We start from the raw sequence: 21,337 nt of genomic DNA on the forward strand, positions 1-21,337 counted from the left end.
ACTGCAGCCTGCCTTTACTGGAAGTTACCAATTCCAAGCAGAAAGGAAGCATTTTGCTCTCTAGTGGCTCTCCTTTTCCTCAACAGCTAAGTTCTTCCTTCTTTTGCACAGAGGTAATATCGCCACTTGGCCCATTCATGGCTGCATCCTATCAGCAGCTGGCAGCCGTGGGTGCTACTAAAGGACCGGTGCATCACTAACAGCAGTACAGTAGCTACCTGGCAGCTGTCACAGCAGATTATCCTTTTAATTCTCCTTTAAGCTCAAACAAGAAAAGCTCCATCATCTTCTTAATACACATCCCACTTTCCTTCCGTAAATGTTTCCCTTCTGGACAGTGCTTCAGATTTCCAATACCCTACTTGCTCTGATCCCTGATGCGTTTCCCACTCATCTCTGCAGCAGTATTACCCGCTGCTGCTCTAAATGCGGCCTGAGCCCCAGCTCTGTAAGGGTATCTTCCTGCTGAAAAGTTTCAGTACCACCCCACAGTTTTAGCTCCTCTGTGCTACTGAGAAAATGACAACTGCGTCGGAGCATCAGACACCCAGACTCATGTAAAAGTTCTTCCCTGCTTTATGACTCACTGGGGGTTTTGGCTTTCATTTGCAAGCAGAAAACCCACTTGCAGGCAATACAGAGTAATCCCCACAGCATCCAGCAGCAGTAGGATGAAGATCGTCCATCAAGACAGCCATCCCAACAGATGATGCCTTCCACACAAGCCCATCAGCTCCACCACTGCACCAACACAAAGCACCGCACTGGTGCTGGAGGTATCGCTTTGTACTGTGAGACAGATTAGTTAACCATGTTCTTTCAGGTAACCAGAACACTGCTGTCCCCTGCTACTTATCCTTACAGGAGACATCTCACTTAATGAAGCAAGCAATTAGAAGTAGCTACCCCATTTCAAGTATTCACTCTCTGCAAAAAATCAGCACAGATAACCCAACCATTTAGGACCATGCAGCTCTAGTCTATGCTAGCATCCCATAATCACCAAATCAAAGATACACATGTTGCCCTTCAGTGTGATGGCTCTTTCACCTTCTGTAAGCCACTCGCACAACCTACAGAAGAACCTCAGCTTCCAAAGGAGCTGTCACAAGGCATACTCAACTTTTTCTCCCAGATTCTCTCACATACCCTTCTGTGGTGATTCTCAAGTGGCTCCAAGGCAATCCATCATGATCTCCTTGACCAAGCTCAAAAAACTTAGTTTCAACTTTGAGATCACATCCCTGTCTGCTCGTGCTCTAGTCCACTCTTTTTTGCTACAATCCTGTAGACCACATTCACCAGCTCCCTGGCAAGGCCTGTGAGGCTATCACAGAGGCACAGTGGAGCAGGCCGAGGGTCTTGCTAAGGAGCCTACAGTTTTCCATAGCTCAGTGTACAGCTGAAATGAAGAACAGATGCTTCATTTAAAAAATGGCTAAATTCAAGTGCTGAAAACCACAGGCACTGCTTGTGAAAGCATATGGCAAAGAAAATTTCTCAGTCTTTGAGATGAAGAAGGATCACTTCACCTTCAGAGTAAAAAAGTACAAAATACCACTGCCTTGTCTACATCTACTATATGAGGACTAGGACAGTCAGTCACAATAAAAGTAAATTTTACCTTCAGCACACCTGTATAAGGTCTTACAGATGGGCAGATCTGAGTTTACAATCACCACTATGGTCTGCCCAAAGCACAGGCAAAGCTTCACTTCCCCACTGTAAGCCAACAGCCAATGACCCACTTCTGACGGTAGGTCACCTTCGAGATTGCCCAGGCACAAACAGTGCTGGTCTACAAGACAACAGACTACCTGGGCCTAGAAATAAGTGTGCTATCTGCAATGATATTTGATCTGAGAGCCTCAGGCAAACCCCTTCTCCCTGCAATTCAGCTTCCCCATCCATACAGCTTTGCAGTCTCCACAGAGAAGGCGCTATGGAGAAGCAGAAAGCCACTGGGAAGAACAGCAATACAGAGCCCAAACAGACACAACCACCTCGTATTTTTCAAAGATGGTTCTTTACTCATCCTCACATTACTTCAGGAGAAGCCCTAACTGTGATAAAGGTCCACTGGTTACCAACTGAGTCTTTTCTTTAGTCACATTTGATATTGTTCTTAAAGCAGTCTGCCAGCTTCTAGAGTCATTTGATTATATACACATACTACTTCAAAGCAAACAAGCAAGGGATACATTTGTATTTCAGTGCTTACATTGTGATATTTTCTTAGAGTCTGCAGCACGAAGGAAATTCAAATTGCTTATGTTGGGATCTAATTTTCATGAAAATTGAATACAAACAGAAAAACACCAGCCACCCAAACCCTTTCTAACCCCCAGTAATTAAGTTCCCATGAAGTGCATAAAATCCCCTAACTAGACAGCCAGCTTTGTTCAGGCTGTATTTCATAAGTCAGCCCTATCCAACTTAAATCAGCACAAGCAAACAGAGAAGTAGAAGCCCTGCACCAACTATTTGGACACCTGAGAAGTGACAGTCAGAAGCTGAAGCCATGTTTGTGGAGAGGGGTTGAGTGTTTTTTTTTTGATCAAGTATTTGAAAGAAATTCAATTTGACTCATAAAGACATCATGGGAGAATGGGTGTTATGGCAACACAACACAAGCAGAGAAGGGCATTGCTCAGCTGGAGGAATCCAACACACATTGGTATGCTATAGTGTAGACTTGGAGAACTCAAGCATAAGACTGTTAGCACTAAAGATATCACTGCTCCAGCTTGAACCATCAGATACCTGAGGGGCTGTACAGCTTGTCCAAGAGGGGGGGACAGGGTGTGCACTGTGTCATACTGTTCATTCTTCCCCTCTTTCCATGTTCTATTTATGAAAAGAAAAAGAGATCAAAGTTAGTTTCTATTCCTGAGAACAGTAAGGGAAAAGCTAAACTTTAGCAAATCATCATCTCTTAGAGATGTAAGGCTTTGTAAAGGAAGAAAACCTATGTAACTGCAGGACCCTTGATAGAATACACATCCTTGATATACACACAAGGAAGCAGCATCCATCCACAAATTTCTTTACATTAGCCTAGTTCCAAAGACAGATTCCCCAAAAATGTCCTAATCTGTAGGACTGTTCAGAAGAGCCACTGATGCAAGCAAAAAGGGAACTTCCATCCTTAAAACCACCAACGTATTGAAATAAGAATAGATTGTGTCATTTGCTCTCAGAGGGAGCAAGCTAGACTTCTTTTAAGTATTTCTGAAAAATTCATATGGGCACCATTCTGGAGAGCTCATGGAAAATCCTCAAACAACTGCTCAGTCAGACAGGGAAAACAACACAAAAAAAAAATCTCCTTAAACAGTAATGAAGTTTTGAAGTGCCACCATCAAACCAATAGTACTGCTTCCTTGCTCTTTCTCTGCTAGACACCCAAATCCAAGAGAAATACCACAGATTCAGAGGACCATAACAGTATTTTGGATGTGGAGATACTTATTTGAAGGAAAACTAAAGACTGAATAGCAGACTTCAGAGACAAAATATAAATGTAAGATCATGACAAGGAGGCAGAAGTCATACTTCAGTTCCTCTCCTCTTGCTCTCAAAAAGGGGAATTCAATAAAAGCTACAAATTATAGAACAGGTGAAAATAAGGTATTCTCAAAACATTTAACCAGACTGCAAAGCTTGAAGCCAGAAACTGTCAGGGCCAAAGCAAACAAGAATCCCCTCCAAAAGTAAATCAGACATACTTATGTGATTAAGAACATCAAGAGATTTCAGTTTTTCACAAAAACCCTTGGTACAAGATACTTAACTCTTGGAATAATCCCTCAAAGGTAGTAAAACAAAGATAATTACAACTACCCAAATCAAAGCATCATGTCTCCTTTCATAAATGGTTGGCCATGGGAACTGCTAGAATTAGGTACTTGATTACATGGACCAAAATTCTGGCAGCTTCATGGTCAGCCTGTTTTTAAGCTTCACTGGTGGGGGGGTTGTTTGTTTTCATTGACTCTTTTCCAATCAGATGCATCAAATACCCAATCATACAACTGATTTTCTATTTGCAGTTGATCAAAAGTTCAGACAGGACATAAGAAAAAGGTTTTTCACTGAGAGAATGGTCAGTCACTGGAACAGGCTCCCCAGGGAAGCTGTCACAGCACAAGTCTTTTAAGAGTTCAGTGAGAATATGGGCAATGCTCTTAATCACAGCTTTTGGTAGTTCTGCGAGAAGGATAGAGTTGAAACTTGATGATGCTGATGGACCTTTTCCAGCTCGATATATTCCACTATCCTCCACATCATACCCCCCAGTACTCTAAAAAAAAACATATTTTAACAGGAGACCTAGTGCCCACAACTATGGATAGGGGGAAGACATTTGTGGAGAAGGCTCTGTAGCCTTAGTCCCAGCTCATGCAGCCAGGCTCTGCAAGCCTTTGTTTTCATGAAACACTCAGATCTATAATTCATTATTCATTTCCAGCAGGTGACATCTGTTACCCTTTTTCTTTTCCTTGCTAGCTTTCATTGCCTACAGAGTCCATTAGCCACAGACCACCCACTCCACAGGAGGCTCACCTCCTGTATCAGAAGCAAACTCTCCTACTTGCTAATAGTACTGGTCAGTTGAAGAGCTGGTTTTGTGCTTTCATCAAAATTGTATCACATGGACTCTGTTGTGTTCAAAGCTGGATGCCCTAAAGTTTCCTCTCCTCCATCAGACACGTTGCCAACTCTGAATAATGGTGGCCAGCTGCCTCAAAGTGAAAGAACAACATAATAGTGAACTTTTGCCTTCATTTTGGGTTTCAAAAAAAAAAGGAAAAACAGTCTTTTCTGCTCAAAAATATTGTCAAGTGAAGTGGTCATCTGGCTCAAACAAAACCACTGCTTCCTTTGCCTTCAGAGGGCCTTAAATCAGCACTCAGCAGACTGAGCAAAGCATCAAAGTCACCAAAAGGTGACAAGTAGTTGCTCTCAATATGAAAGACTTCTCCAGCAGCAGATCAAAATACTAATTCAAATAGTGGATAATCAGTATGGTTATAAGACTTTGGTCTGGTACAGACCACTTCTGTCAGAAAACTCTGTTAGTCCTCCTCCCTGAGGAAGTAACTCCCAGAACTTTGACACAGACCAATATAGCAAAATGAAAATATACTGAAATTAAGTATGTTTTTGCATATACACTGGAAGCTAAGGGATTGATTCTGATACAGGATAGTAGTGCTAATAAGTTACCATCAAGATACAAACAGCAGCCAGGTCAAACCCTTAAGTCACTCTGTAGGAAACCCAGATATGAGTTTGGTTTAGCTCAGAATTACACTGAGACCTCATATGGTCTTTGCTAATGAAATGAGAGGAAGCAGTAGTATCTATTCCCAGTGTAACAGCAGGGAAACCAGATTGCAAGGTTCTTCTGCTAATATGAGCTACTACAGTGTTGCGGGAGCTCTGCACTGTTGCAATAATTGCAGATTTAACAGGCTTTTTCATCCTTCTTACCTTCAAATCCTCTCCCCCTCAGAACAGCTTAGTGCTGCCATCTACTTTTTTTATCCTAACAGAGTTGAGGGTTTTTTTTATCTTAGGAAAGTTCTTAGCAGACTCACTCACTACAACACTGGTTCAACTGAATCTTTACAGTTCGATCCTTCTATTTACACTTACACCAGCTCATCATCATGGGCAAAATTAAAAGCAAAGGAAATGAAACACAGAATCAGATCCAAAGTCCTTTTAATGCTAATTTACACTTTAGCCCTCAAATATTAATAAAGAGCAAACCAAACCACAAGTCCCTCAACTCTTAACCACAAGATATCTTTTACAATCCCTGCAAGTATTAAGCTGGTAAACTGAGAGTTGACAAGGTTGAAAAGACATAGGTCTTATCAAATGATCAGGGCAGCTCTGGAAAGCAAATTTATGTAGCTAAAAAGGTTATTCAAAGTTTCAGTCCTAGAGGATTAATACAATTATTTTACAAGTAATTTATTTGCACATACAATAACACCACTGGAAAAAAAAACCAACAACAACCCTGGCTGAAGTATCTATCATCTGATTAAAGAGGCAGAAAAACATTCAAGCATTTTGATAGGAGACTGCTTCCTGCTGATCAGGCAGGTGCTAGTCTTGATTAGTTCTCCACCTCACTTTTTCACACTTCAAGGTCTAAGCAATTGTTTCCACACAATTTCCCAACCAGCATTCATTGAGGGTCAATCCTACTTCGGGCAGAAGGAAGAGTTGTTCAGACCACAGTGCTGCTCCCACTCTATCTTCCCACTAGCACAATCACCAAGAATAAGGGGAGGCCACAGCACCTTCTGCCTCGCCATTAACACCACACAAGCAAAACAGTGCATCCATTCTCACTCCAAGCAGAGTGCTCCAGAGAATTGTGCTGCCAGCTTTTATCTTTGTTTCCCTTCACCCCAGACAAGATCACTCTAACCTTTGTGGATTAGGGCCAGAATCTCAAAGAAATCTAAGCCTCTAGGAGCACTCCACTTGGGGGTGGTCTGCAGGTCTATGCTTACTTCACCATAGCAAGAAACAGCCTTTTGACCTGGACAGTTTAGAGAACAAAAGTCTACATCATTATCCATTCTCATGGCATCAGCTACTTTTGGCAAGCAACGCACATGCTCCTAAGAATTCCCATCTTTATCCAGATGGCCACAAACACAACATGGGGTCCTAACCACAGGTCCCAGAGTTGCACTTAAAATGAGTATCCAAATTTCTACTCAACACATTCACGGCATGTTACATGCAGAAAGGGTCCTGCGTAGGGATGAGGGGTTTTTCCCTTGCTCCGCTTACACGTCACAGCACAGACTGTCCAGATCCCTGCCCAGGTCTGCAGTTTGGTCTCACATGACCTGAGGCCTCTGCTGAGGTTGCAAACAAGTCATGGAGTGAATATATTTGTCCACAGGGAACCAAGAGAATTAATCACATTATGTGTGCTGTAGTAGGCTGGCGAAGGTCACACATCTGAACTGGGGCAGCTCAACCTTCAGCACAGATGTCAACTCTACAAGGAAGCACCCTGACAAGGGCTGAGAGAAGGTATTTTCAGAAATGGAATTTCCCCCTTCCCTTCTGCAGATGCTTTATTTCATAAAGAAAGAGGGATGGAGAAAAAAAAACTCAAACAATAGCACCAAAGTACAGTTTTTAAAATCAAAATTAATTTCCTAGCTGTCATTCTTGTGTTCTGCATATGATGCCTTAGCCTTAACTGCTGCCAAAAGAAAGACATCAGGTCCATCTGGCAGATGTACACTTCCCCAGCTGCCAAGTGTTTCCTTAAGATTCAGGAGCTTTGTTATTAAGTATAATTGCAAATTCCAGCCTCCTAAATGAGTAGGGCTTCTGAACAGCAGCCTCTGCTTCCAAGTGCCCTGGAAAGGGGGGGAGCAGAAGTACACTGCAAGCATCCAGGGTATCTGCTGCACTTGTTTGGTAGGGAGGCCGGTTTCCTGGTAACCAATGGCTGTACCAGCTGTGGGAGAGATTTTTTTTTTCCCCCTTCAGATTATCCTTATGTAAAATTAGAAAGTATTTAGGAAGCAGAGGGGAAACCCAACCATTCAAGCTGACATCATTACTTATTTACATATAAATACAGCCAGGAAATAAGCATATGTATTTACATATAAACAAAAAAGCTATCTGTACAATGTTTCATATACAGCTTTCCCATCCAATATTTACTGTTTTACTCATGACTTAAACTTTCTTCCAAAGAAATCGGTGGTAAAATGCCCTCTGGTGGGCGTGACTGTGGACCTCTACAGCAACAACCACCTCTCTGAAGAGCTCAGACCTTTCAATATATGCTTGGGATAACTATTTTTAATGGAATGAGACAAAGCACATACTCGCTTACCAGAAGCAGCAGATATACCCCTGACTACCAAACCTATGTTTTACTGCTCAGCATCTCTGGATTAAAATGATCTAGCAATTAAATAAGTTGATAAATAAAATCTTAGCCATTCCACAACTAAAAAAAGTTATTTAAATTTTCATTTTGCTTGTCAAAAACCATTTACAGAAACAGAAAAGGAAAGAGGCATTAAATTCTGCCTTGCCTTAACATAACAGAATCTTTATAGACTAAAATGGAGAAACAAGAGGTGAAGAGTAGTATTTTCATATTTTATGAATCATTTCTGTTCCATTTGAGCACAAGGCACATCTAGGAAGGACACCTTAAGAGTACTGCTGAAAAAAACAAACACCACCACAACAACAAAAAGCAACAAACACAGCCTTTGTCCCAGAAGAGTTTATTGATGAAACGGAAAGGGCAATGTTGGAAAAAAAACTCCAAATAAAAGAAAGTTAATGCAATATTTTGTTCCTTAAAGACTCTGTAATTGTAGGTGGTACTTTGTAATGAGGTCAGTACAAAAAAGAAGAAAAGGGAAGGTTTAAGATACAATGACAGGAGTAATTCAAGAACTTGAAGGCAGAATGCACCTGCAGCTACTTGGAGAACAGACGTGTAAACCAGACTTTGACAACACAGTCCTACTGGAAAAGGAGATTTACCAGGCAGATCAAGCCATGCAAGCCTGGTCCCAGACAGCCAGAAGAAGCTGTAGTTACAAACAGAATTGAAGTTGGCCCCACAGTTTCTAGAGATTCTGCATTTTTTTTGTGGAAGAGAGAAGCTTTAGAGTAACAGCTTAATAAAGATAGGCAGAATAAAACAGCTGCACCACATGAAGCAAAATGGAAGAACTCCACTGCTTTTCCAAGTTCCTTGGGAAATGTTTGCACTTCCATTACATACAGGATGTGGCATTTTTTTCCTGTTCATCTGCATGGTTAAGAATTTCTTTCCAGCTTCCACAGTACAATTTGCAGTTGCTTTATGCTAAGGATATTTGCAAGTTTGATTAATACACAGAACGTAGAGCAGTTCTGTCTTTTAAAAGATGTTTCTGGGCAACAAAACTGCCTGTGAAGTTGTTTTGGGGCATAAACAATGGTATGATTGAACATTTGACCTCTCCTTTTCTATGCTCAAAGGAAAACAAACCTGCTAAACCCCCTTAATTTATTTCAAATCTGTTCTTTTACAAGTAACACACTCCTGCTCTATATGGAGCTTCGTCCCTCTCTAGTGGCAGCCAGGTCACATACCAATTGGCAAGCCTGCTTTGGGCTTGGCAAACAGATGGCTTTTAGCTCAAAGATCAGAGACTTTTAGTTTAAGATTCAAAGATTCCATGTTTATTCCTGTTTGCCAACAGCCCACCCAGAGATTCAGAGTTACATTTCCAATTTTCTCTGAAGACTGCGGCCAAGTGCCTCACAGAGCAATGCTGTCACTTGCTGTTGTACTATAAAAACTCTATCGTTACTTCACGATCATCATTCCTGCAAGCATCTCCAGACCTTATGTTGATTGCCGCTACAGTACAACATCTCACTCATTAGACTCAGCAAGCCAAGATGAAACAGTGTATTTGTGCATGTCGTAGGTATACACACATTCCCCATACTCCTAAATTCTTGCCTAAAAATAGATTATCTATGAGAGATTAGTACTGACATTTCTTGGATCTTATCCTGACAGTCTTTTCTCAAAAGCAGCTTTGCTTTTAGAGTAGTGATTACATGTGTTACTTACACAATTTCCCCCTCCTCCCTCCTGCTCCCTTACAACAAATATTTTATATACTTATGGGACATAAAGACCAAATACATGCTACTATGCCTGACAAGTACACAGAAGAAAAAACAACCCAACAAACAACACAACAAACAAAAACTCCCACTTTCCTTGGCGCTGTCTTGATGTTTAAAGATTTGAAATATATCAAAACCTTTCTCATCAGTAAGATGACTCAAGGCTGGACAGTTTGGTTTTTAAATGCATGATCTTAATATGTAAAAATAAGGGGCTAGTATTTCTGGCTTTAGGGCACAATTACATCTCTTACGCAGACTCAGAAATAAAATCATAGAGTCAACCAGGTTGGAAGAGACCTCCAAGATCATCCAGTGTCCAAGCTAGCACCCTGCCCTAGCCAGCCAACTAGACCATAGTTATAGAAAAATTTTAAAGGTTACAGGTCCACTCAAAATTAAGAGCTGATACATTCTAATTTTAAAAGACAACATTTAGAGAGTGGAAGACTAATAAGCTGTTGTTATCTGCCATATCATTTTAGAAAGTACCCTGAGGAAATGTGAGCCTGCCCACATTTTCCTAAAGATGCGTAACTGCGTGATAAACACCACAGCCTGAGAACAAAAGGAAGGTAATTGTCAACCAGGACTTCTACTCCGGTTACATGTGGCAAAACTCTCGATGAGCCCACTGGCTTCTCCAGAAAAAAAAATAGAGGTACCTAAGCTCTGATTAAACATCGCCTCAAGAAGCAGCTGATGAGTTCAAGCTGCACCTCCATTTTCACAGGATCTTAGGGGTTGGAAGGGACCCAAGAAGATCATCGAGTCCAACCCTCCTGCCAGTGCAGGAACACACGATCTAGCACAGTAGATTTTCATTGCACATTAGCATTTAAACTTCTGAACCTGACCTAACTGGGTGTTTCTTCATCTCCTCCAGCCCAGATCACCTAACCTCTGCCATCAGAGGACTGAAGCTGCATGAACTTTTCTCAATGAAGAAGTCAGCGCAGCACAAGGATTTGGGGGTTGGGTTTGTCTGTGTGGGATTTTTTTTTTGTTTTACTCCTATTATTCTTGAAATGCAATACTTCAATAACTTAGAGAAATATTGTGGTTGCAACAGCTAAGAACAGTTTTTAGAAGGCTTGAAGGATGCCGCTGTGAATTGTTCAAGTGTGATATTGAAACAGTGAGTTTGAGGAAAACTTGCTGCAATTTATCTTTTAGCTAGAGCAATCCCTCCTCACACACACAAATAGGCTTTCAAAATTTCTATCTGACACAGACAAAACAAACACACCAAAATAAGGAGTATTACAGCAGCAAGTGAACCACAATTCTCCTCTTCATCTTTGGCTGCATTTCTGTACCCAAGTACCACTTTTAAAGTCAGTTCTGTATTTTAGGGACTTCAGCACAAGCCTTTGTTTTCTTATGCCTATGCTATTTCTATGCTGTATTTTTTCCTGCTATAAATAACACCTCAAATATGAGCCACAACTTCCCATTGCCATTTAGTTCATAGAGAGATAAAGGTGGTGATGTTGCAGAACTAGAACTGTCCAGAAGTTCAATCATAAAATTACACACTTGCAAAAAGAAAAATGTAATAGAAAGTAGACTTCACTTTGGGGACTTGATAACCTGAAAAAAAAAAAAAAACAGGCAGAACATTCATCTAAGGTTTTCAAAGAACCAAATGTAACTTAATTTACCTCTGCGGATTCAGGCCAAGAACAAATTTGGCCCATTCAGTGTAATACAGAACTGCAAGAGGAAAGAGGAAAACAAGGACTGCAGCACCAGGAGGACCACACAAACGAGGCACCAGAAAACTGCCTCCTCTTTTTTTGCAGTTGCTGTCATCTACTGAGATTTGCTGACTGACCTTAAGACCCTCACATTGAATAGCACAAGCGATTTGTTCCTCAGGCTACAGAAACACATCGAGGTGTCCCTGCCTACGGCAGCGGGTTGGAACTAAATGATCTTTGAGGTCCCTTCCAATCTAAACTATTCTATGATATATGCATACTGGAATATATCAGCTCCACAGGCGTTCACTAGAACAGTATTTGGTGCACAGTTCAGCAGCTCTTCCGATAATTCGCACATCAAAATCAACCAAGAGGATCTCCAGAAGGTCCCACATAGCCACATCCCATACTACAGGCAGCTTTTCATCAAATTCTATTACATCTGTTTACAGCCCAAAGGCTCAGAAAGCAAGAGGGTGTTTTTTAAGTTTCAGACTTGTACAAGGATCGTAAGGAATAAAATGTTGGCATGGACAGCCAAAGTCTCATGACTTCTGAATTTGAGATTGGGCATTCAATCCAGCCTACAGGAAATCCAGGCTAGTACCAGCATAAATGAGATGAGAGTTAACTCACAAAGGATCAAATCCAGCTTTCATTTATGTCTATGCAGCATTGATTTCTGTTAACTACATGTGTGTATCCAAGAGCAACATTTGATCTGAAGCCTAGTACCTTGATGTCCAGCTATTGTAAAACAGAAGCAAAAAGCTAGCTACAAACATTTGAGTGATGTTGCCTGCAAGCAGGGCACCGCAGAAAGCTGTAACAGCAATTCATATTGACAGAATTAAGATGGGACATGGCAAACCTCACTATTAGAAGTAATTGCACAAATATTTGGAGTGTTCTTGGGAAAAAAAAATACATGGCAGAAAGGAAACACAAAGCCCCAGACCAAGAAACAAGCTACTACATGCAAATACATGCAAGCTTCTCCCAAGTTAATTCTCCTCTTAATGGAATATTGATTGGTATGCTCAATGTTTAGAAACGTGAAATAATGTGAGGGAGAGAAGGAAAGACACACTTTGAACAGCAAGTTTTGTTGAAATACCTTCTTCACATGATCAGCAAAAAATACCATTTAGAAGGCAGGGCAGTATATTTAGCATTTTGTGTTGCATATTATTAGCAAATCTGTCAGACATAACCTGAAAGCACTAACTGCACCTTCTTCACTCTTCAAAAAAGAAAGTACAGCATGTTTCATAACTTCTCACCATACACTATCCTTACTGTATCTCTTATTTCTCTACTCCAAATGGGATAGACTGCAAAGCACCCATGGTAGTATCTGGAAAAGCTTTGTTGCATGTACTACTATCTCCAAGTGAGAAGGGAGGATGAGGAAGAAAAGCTTCATCTTTGAAGCAGTAACTTACATCAATCTTCTCTTTCTTCATGACAACTTTCAACAAGTGTTATATAATCAAGCAGCTGCTTATTCCTACCTCCCCAAGATCTCTACCTATTCCGGAGACTGCTACCACATGTACATGAGATCAAGGTTTCTATCTTTTTTATTCTGACATATTCCCTTATAGCCTCCATTTTACCAAAACTAACCACACGCAAGAGGACAGAAGAGGGAAAACCCCAGCAAGGTGGAAGAACTAACTTCCACTGCCAGAGTTTCTTCCTAGCCTTGATTCTCTAAGCAACAACAGCACCACGCTCAACAGCTTCGCTGAGCCATCCTGCCAAGAAAATACTTCAGAATACAGGCACTGTGAAGTAGCTGTTTCACTCTGTACAGTTTGACACCATAGAATTACCTTATGTTCTATGTAAATGCAACTAGGTAGGTTTAAACTGGACATCAGAAAGTATTTCTTTCACAGAAAGATTGGTCAGGCATTGGAATGGGCTGCCCAGAGAGGTGGCTGAGTCACCGGCCCTGGATATATTTAAAAGTTATTTGAATATGGTACTTAAGGATTTGAGTTAAGAGTGAACTTTGTAGAGTAAGGACAGTGGTTGGACTTGATGATGCTGAGGGTGTCTTTTCCAACTGGAATGTTTCTGTGATAAACTTCATGTACTTTTGTGTTCTGTCTCAAATCCAAAGAAGAAATTTCATATAGAATTTGACTTCTCCCCACCCTTCCCAAACATCATGAAGGTGTAAGGCCAGAAAAATATTGCTTGAGTTTAGTTACTCAGTAGCATTTCATACAGCTCCAAAAACTTTTTCCAAATAACTATATGCCAAATAACATTTTGTAATACGAAGAGTTCCAATTTGGCATTGTTCCACTTTTGGCAAATAAGAGACAACAAAAAAAAAAATCAAGAGAAAGTTTAAAATTAAGTTTTTGAAGTATACAGTATGCAAGGAATCATTTAATGAATTCCAGCATTCCACAAGCTACAAGTCAAACAGAATTTGCAATACATGTATCTCAAAACACAAGTAAACAGAGCTGCATCCACTTCAAAGTTACTCCATCTTATGACGTGATTACGACAATGAAATTCCACAACTCTTTCACCTCTCCTTCTGATTTGGAGTTTATCCGTGGCTGGAAAAAATAATGGCATTTGAATTCTTCCCCCTCCAATTAAGGAAAACAAGATACATAAGCCTCAGACTGACAAGAGAAACTTTTCTTTGCATAGAGCACAGTGCAATCTGCAAATCCACCAGCATTGCCTCTGCAGACAGAAACCAAAATCCTACAACAAGGTCTAACAAAGCATCTCTCAGAGCAGAATTATCTGATTTAAATATTAATTGCTCATCAGCATGGACTTTAAGAAGTGTCAGAAGCAAAATCTCTTAAATCACACTAAATCCAGGATCTCTGTCTACATTGTTATGCAGATCACATTTTTAGGGTGGGTGTTTTTCCCTTGGAGTTTTTTTTTTTAATGTGTTTGGCTATGGGACTTTGGTTTTTTTTTTTCGAGGAGGGGGGTTGGGTTTTTCCTTGTTGCCAGGGTTTTTTTAAACAGAAAAAAATATCAGTGAAGAATAACGAGGAGCCTCTCTTGAGGTTCAAAAATATCAAGAGGTGTATGAATAAAGTGCAGTTCAACAAACTAGGCATATCTTGAGTTTGTGAGCCCTGCCACAGGACACCCTTATTGCCTCACATCGCTATGAGATAAAGTCTTCACAACCTATCTTTCAGTTACACCAGCAGTCCCCAACACAGTCCTATTGCATGCTCACTTAGCAGTTTTTAGTTAACAACAACATTGCAGAAGAATTCTATCAGTGGCATGTTTTCTTGCAAACTGCTGCACTGGATGAGCTCCAAACATGCTTCTAGAAATAATCCAGCTTCTCCATCAAACTGTGTATAACCTCTGTTTATGTCACCTTTAGTCCTGAAACTGAAGGCAAATTCAAGAACTACACATTCATGTCATCCGTTCAGCTTTGTTTTGGGTTTCTGGAAGTCCCAGAACTTTATATCATGTCATATACGATATTGTAATGGGTGGCAGGGAATTAAAAACACAAAACCACAAAACACTACAAAAGGAATGCAGAAATCAATTTAAAGTCTGTCTGTAGTTTCAGCAGCCTGCTTCAGTGAATCAGCACTATTAGTGCAAGCCAGCACTATAAATTACCTGAAGTTTAGGACTACAAAAAAATGTGGTTTTCTGATGTTAATGCCATTTATGGCAAAAATCCAAGTTGAGGATATTTGAAAATCCAGATCTAAGCATCACAGATTTAGAAAAAGCAGCACATAAAAACTCAGTAAAATGGTCCTGTCTTCCAGATATTTTAACACACAACATGAAATTATTTATGTAAGAGTGTGACAAGGAATTCAGTTACTGTCATTTACCAGATGGTCAAGACAGCACAGCAGTAACTGGCTGCATAACAACAGCACTAGGAAGGTTTCTTGGGCATCTCTTGTACAAGGTCTGTCCAATTCTGGTTTAACCAGAACAGGTAAATAACACATATTCACATCTTGTGAAGTGCCTTGACTTTTGAAAATCTGACAGAAAGGTGTTCCCATAAGAGATTTCTAATCTATTTCCTTTTAATCTCTTTCTTTATAGCCACGGTAGAGTTCTTTGTACTTCTAGTAACAAAGGAAACATAGAAGTGACAGAAACACGTCAAAGCTGTTTACATTTTATACAGCCTCACACTTGGAGTTGCTGTTGGCAGGTTACTTGTTGAGAACAGAGTCTTCAGCCTTTGCATAGGAGCTCCATCTTCCTATGAGTGACTTTACAGAAGTGAATTAACTGCATAGAGGGATGCTAAAATCCACTCCCACACTGGGTAAGCTAACACAACTGGAAGGGAAAATTTAAGAAGCGAGAAAGGGTTAATACAATGATGCCAGGTACCCACAAGTATATTGAAGGCAACGTCACCTAGCTGATATGTTTATGAGCTTTAGGATATGGGTATTTATCCAGTATTTCCTCTGTGGAGAGATGGGTATGTTACGTGATTAGATACACAAATAAATCACAGGATCTGATACTGCATCGTATAAGGTTACTGAATCAGCACACTGCAAGGCCAAGTAGTACAAAATGGAAGATCTGGATGAAAAAAAGCAAGCAGAAGGACTGAAGAAGTCACTAACCCATGCTGAGATTTTAGCTGGCTAAAAGCCTCGATTATAGCACAAAGAACTAATGATCTGAAAACGATGCAGACCTCTGTGGTGCATAATAAAGTTGATGCTCTGCAAAGAGAGCAGCTTCAGGATCAGGCCTTCTAGTGTTTGGGCTCCCTGGGTCCATAGTCCATGGCAGCAATTCCAAGTGCATTGGTGTAGTTAGTGGACAAGTCACTGCAAGGACCAAGGTAATGCTATGCTCAATCTAAAGTGAAAGAAAGGATGCTAAAAAACCCAACAAAACAATTAATATCAAAGAGACTCCAAAAAGCTTAAAAGGGCAACAAAACCTCTCCAGATGAATTTTAAGATTAAAAAAAACCCACAGCAATGGATATAATAGAAGCAGCAAGGGCTAAACAAGACAAGATAGATTGGGAATTTAACTCTGTTTGCAGATAAGAATAGTTTTCCTTCCTGAAGCTGCGTATGAGTTTCCACCATAGCACATAGAGGCTCCACACAGGGAAGAATGTAAGGAAAAAGAAAAACTTAATAAACATTAATTTCTTCCCCTCCCTCCCATCCCTTCTTAATTTTTCCTGCTGTCTTTCAGAAGCACTTGGTCCATTGGTTTTCGGAACTAAATTAAAAGGTCAGGAAAACAAGTAGGCATGGACAAGACTGAATTGCAGATGAGCATGGACAAGCAGAGAAACAGCACTGGGACAAGTGCCAACAGCTGCAAATAGTTAAGGCGCTGATTCTGGTGGCTGTTAGCACAGTGACCAACTGGAGCAACTCCAGGGGAAACAACCGATCGCAACCTGGGAGAAGGAAGCAATATATTGCTGGTGATAGGAGTGCAGCAAACCTAGGGAACTTGAATTTTCCTCACAAACAAGCACTAAAAGTGATAGCACCAGATACAGTGTACAGTAAATGCCCAAATCATACCTAATTTCTAGAGCTGTGTCTTCCTCTCCCTTCATTGAGAGGACTTCCAGTCAACACACAGACTATTGCACTTACTGTCTGAAGAGGAAGAGCAGCAACCCTGGAAACATGCTAATCTAGAAGAGACAAACCTGAGGTGGTTACTTACTTCCCTCAATATTTCTGCTTCAGAAAAAAAACGGGTAAGAAAGGGTTTGGTCCTTCACACCATCACTTTGTCTCATTTCAGCAAGACTTTGACAAAATCTAATTCACTGCGCCGTGTATCTAATATATTGGGTACTTGAAGTATGACCATCGCTCATTAGAAATGTAATTAAAAAGTGACAAAACTCGATTCCTCCTCCCCACAGCATGCAGATGAAAACCAGTAACCCTGCCTCTATTTGTAACCATGACAACTATAGAATATTTTATTTCAGTAATATAATTCACACTGAACATTTGCTCATAGGTTTTGTTGTTAAGGGAAAGGTTGGCACATTGTATGCATTTCATAAGCTACCGGAGACAACAAGCACAGGAAAGTCAGGCAGTCTGAGGCACAGAATGCAGGATGTATTTCTGAGTTCATTTAAGACTCACTAGAGGAAGCTAAACAAACATGAACAAAAAAGCATCCAGATTAAGTGTTACTGGTCACTGCTTGCAAGACAACTACTTGACATGACTGGATGTTTTTCAACTTTAAAATAAATCATAAGGATACTCTCCTGTTTTAGGACAGGCAGTAACTCAAATCCTTAACTTCAAATGTCAATTAAAATACTATTGGCATCATTCAGATTACATTAGGAAACATCTAAATAGATGTTATATGGGAAAAGCTATCAATATAAAATGAGGCAGTGAAGGATGTAGTTCACATATGCTGGCTAAATCTTACTCTAGATGGGTCACTACATTTGCATAGCTCTCATATTTTATCTTGAAGACACCTTCCATAAACACACACACAGTAAGAATAGGTTATAAAAACAAAACAAAACTACCCTGTACATCGTTCAGAGAAAACTAAACAATCTCCTGAGCATACCTAAAGCTCGATGCAGATAAATGTCAGTGTAAAATATCTTTCTCCACATTGGAAAACAAAAATAAAGCCATTAGCAGTTTAGCACAGAACACAATAATAAACAGAAAAGATACACTGCTGTTTTCCTCTGGAAGCACAAAATATATTAAAAAATAAAGCTTGCTGGAACACTATTCCTTTTCTCACACAGATCATAGTATCTACCCAGAAGGATTTAAAGTTTCAGCAGTTTTCTAATTATAAGAGGTAGTAATACTGTTATCTGCAGTCACCTTAAAGCTACAGTAGTTTGGTCTTTAAGTATCTCAAAACTGACCTCAAAAGGAGAGCCTGACAAGTGTTTAAATCAGTGCAAGAGGCTTACATGTGCCAACACACACACACTTGCTCAGCTGTTTTGAAGAATATCAAGAAAGTTTCTTCATTTATCAGAAATACACTGCAGATAACCTTCTGTTATAAGAAATAAGCCTGCCACAAGCATGCATGCCTTTCTCCTTCACTGACGGAATAGTGACTAAATCTCCCTTAATCAAGTTACAATACAATGTTTGATAAACAGTTTTCATGCAAAACAAGCAAAAGGTAAGCAACCAACTACATGGCCAGGGCGCTATAATTTTGTGTCGTGGTTGGGAGATAAGTATTACCTCCAGTGTTCTATGAAAGTAAACGATGCCAGGGTGGGAAGGAAATATAATAATCTTGGACACTACGAGCACACACTATTTACGAAGCGTATGAGGAAAAACACCACTACCCCCAGAACTCCCTTCCTTCAGACCTTTCTCCACCCTCCGGGGAGGCAAAGAAACCTGAACTAAAAATCCCGAGGACCACAGACCTACATGCTTGCACGACAAGGACAGCTAGTCACAGCCACTCAATGTCAAAAAAAAAAAAAAAAACAGAAAAAAAGAAAGAAAAAAAAAAGTATCATTTCCTTCCCACTGTAAGCCAGACCTTCCGAAAACAGGTACCTAAGGGATGCTCTTCTGTGCTCCTAAACGGCACCGGGCAGCCAGTTCGCCTGGAGGATAAGTTAAAACAAAACAACACACATGCGAAAAAAGCATCAACAGAAAACCCCAGCAGCAGCCAAGCAAAACATTACAGCGGCGAGGAATGTTACCCGGCGTGGCAGGGCACGACGTGGGAAACGGTAAGAAGCGCATTTTAATATATATATGCATCGAAGTGGTATTGTGCCGAGAAGTTCCTCGTACACACCACGCAGGGGGGAGGGGGGATGAGGGGGGTAAGGAGGAAGGAATGAAGATGTATTGCAGGCACAGGCAGACGACGGGGCTGATGGAGGCATTCGGGAAAAAGGCTGCCCGCCGGGGTGCGCGCCGAGCCATTCCCTGGCAGTTTCGAGGACGGCTGCGGGTGCGGGACGAAGGTAGGAAGCGGGGATCCGCTGGGACAGCCGCCGCCGGGAGGGGTGGAGGTCTGCAGGGACATGGCCGACCCCCAGGAGGTGTGCGGGTGGGTTGCGCGGCCGACTCCGCTCTCCGCCGCGGCGTGGGCAAGCGTCTGAAGTTGTGGGTGCGCGGCGGGGGTGGGGATACCCACACAGACATAAAGGAAAATAAAAAAACCAAACCTTGGGAAAAAAAAAACAAACCCTCACAATAACAGGATTATCCCCCGCCGGCTCCCCGCACAGCACCCCCCAGGCAGCAGGAGGCACGCAGGAAGTTTTTAATGCGGACAGCGAGCGCAGGCGCAGGGCAGCCGCCAGCCCGGCGATGCCCGGCACGGCTGACGGCGGCGGGGAGCTTCGCGGGCGCGCAGCCGCCGCGCCGCTTACCTCCCTCCGCGGGGGCGCAGGCGGCCCTAGGCCGGCAGCGCGGGTGCGCGGCCGCGTCCTCAGGCGGCGGGAGGATGCGCGGCGGCGGGAGGCGGCGGCGGCCAGTGCATCGCAGCCTCCGCCGCTAACGCAGAGCCCCGCGCGGCTGTGGGCGTCGGGAGCCGCGCTGAAGGCCAGGGAGAGGAGCGCAGCGCAGCGGCGGAGGCTGCTGCGGAGCCGCGACCATGCTCCCGTCTGGCCGCCTTCCCCTCACCTACTGCCCGCTTTAGCCGGGGAGGGAGGCGGCCTGGGCGCCGGGGTGAGGGGCGGGCCGGACCAATCACGGCGGCGGCGGGAGGCGGTGGAGCCCGGTCCGCTCCGCCTCGCTCGCCGCGCCGCCACGCCCCGCGGCCGCCCCCGCGGGAGGCTGCGAAGGGCGTGCAGCCGGCGGCACTGCCCGGGCCCCGCGGGGCGCTCCCCGTGGGGAGCGGCCGGTGGAGGCTTTCAACCGCTGCGGCTGCAGGTGCTGGCGCGGAGCTTCCGCCGCGCGTCCCCGGAGCGCAGAGATGTCAGCCTGGTGCTCCCCCGCGGTACGCGGCAAGGGCGTGCAGAGGGACAGCGCGTTTCCGAAAAGGTCATCGCGCTCCCAGCTGTCTTCCAAAGTAGCGCGTAGTTGAAAAGAAATATTACCCTGCTTTATTAAATCATCTCTCTCCGGAGGCGTGATCCAAAGCCTCTGGAAGTCCACCGGAGTGTTTGAATAGGTTGGTACGATTGCCTCCCTATCCGCTCTTATTTTTGTCTTCCTCCTTTTTTTTTTTTTTTTTTTTTTTTTTTTTTTTTTTTTTTTATACCCATCGTGCTTGGAGTCACTACAGATTTTACGCGTGGAAATCTGCATCTGTCTCTGTTCTCTAGAATCTTTTATCTGTGCGTGCTGCTTTGTAGAGATCTTTCTGATGTGCACACAAGCCGCATATGCTGTAGTTTTAAACATAGAACACTTTGTCTTTTATATTTCCTCTAAGCATAAAAATAAGCTTAATCAAATTCTTTTCTCCTTACTTTACCAGTTAAAAATGCATCGTGGGGAAATAGACGGTCTAACGTGTTGGAACTGAGGCAGTTGTGCCAAATGACAGCTGAGCAAAGCGAAGGGACGGGAGGAAAGCGCACAGCCCGCAGAAAGAGGCGAATGCCTGTTTTTATTGCAGAAGGGACACAAGCTGCCTGATGCCTGGGAGGAAGCAGGGTGCAGCATTCAAAGGGCAGTTTCCTTTCATTTCTTCTCAACCTCACAAACAAATGAAAACATGTTATTGCAAGGGACTAAAACTGTTCTAAAATTGGCCATCCTCATTAATATTAGAATGCTTTTAGCAGAACGTGGCCTCTCTCTGAAGCAGGAAGGCTCCATACATTTTTGTTAATATAGCATGGATTAACACTGAAACCTTCGGTTCTGTGCATCGCAGCAGAGTGTGAGGGTCAGAAGTTCAGAACAGTTTAAATCTGAATTATTTAGCAA

General features: G+C 42.3%; 1 protein-coding gene across 7 annotated transcripts in view; it reads right to left on the reverse strand.

Moving 5' to 3' along the window:
* The window catches only part of KLHL29 (kelch like family member 29), a 437,205-nt gene extending 417,129 nt beyond the window's left edge, over positions 1-20,076 (reverse strand). For 6 of the 7 annotated variants that reach the window (XM_064146376.1, XM_064146381.1, XM_064146374.1 and 3 more), the window contains exon 1: positions 18,998-19,034. The gene's annotated coding sequence lies outside the window, so the exon portion shown is untranslated. Of the gene's footprint in view, positions 1-18,997; positions 19,035-19,830 lie in introns of those variants that run through there. The other variant, XM_064146375.1, reaches the window with a different exon arrangement.
* Between the last annotated feature and the right edge of the window lie 1,261 nt (positions 20,077-21,337).

This window comes from Pogoniulus pusillus, chromosome 7 (assembly GCF_015220805.1).
Source record: "Pogoniulus pusillus isolate bPogPus1 chromosome 7, bPogPus1.pri, whole genome shotgun sequence".
Taxonomy (NCBI): domain Eukaryota; kingdom Metazoa; phylum Chordata; class Aves; order Piciformes; family Lybiidae; genus Pogoniulus; species Pogoniulus pusillus.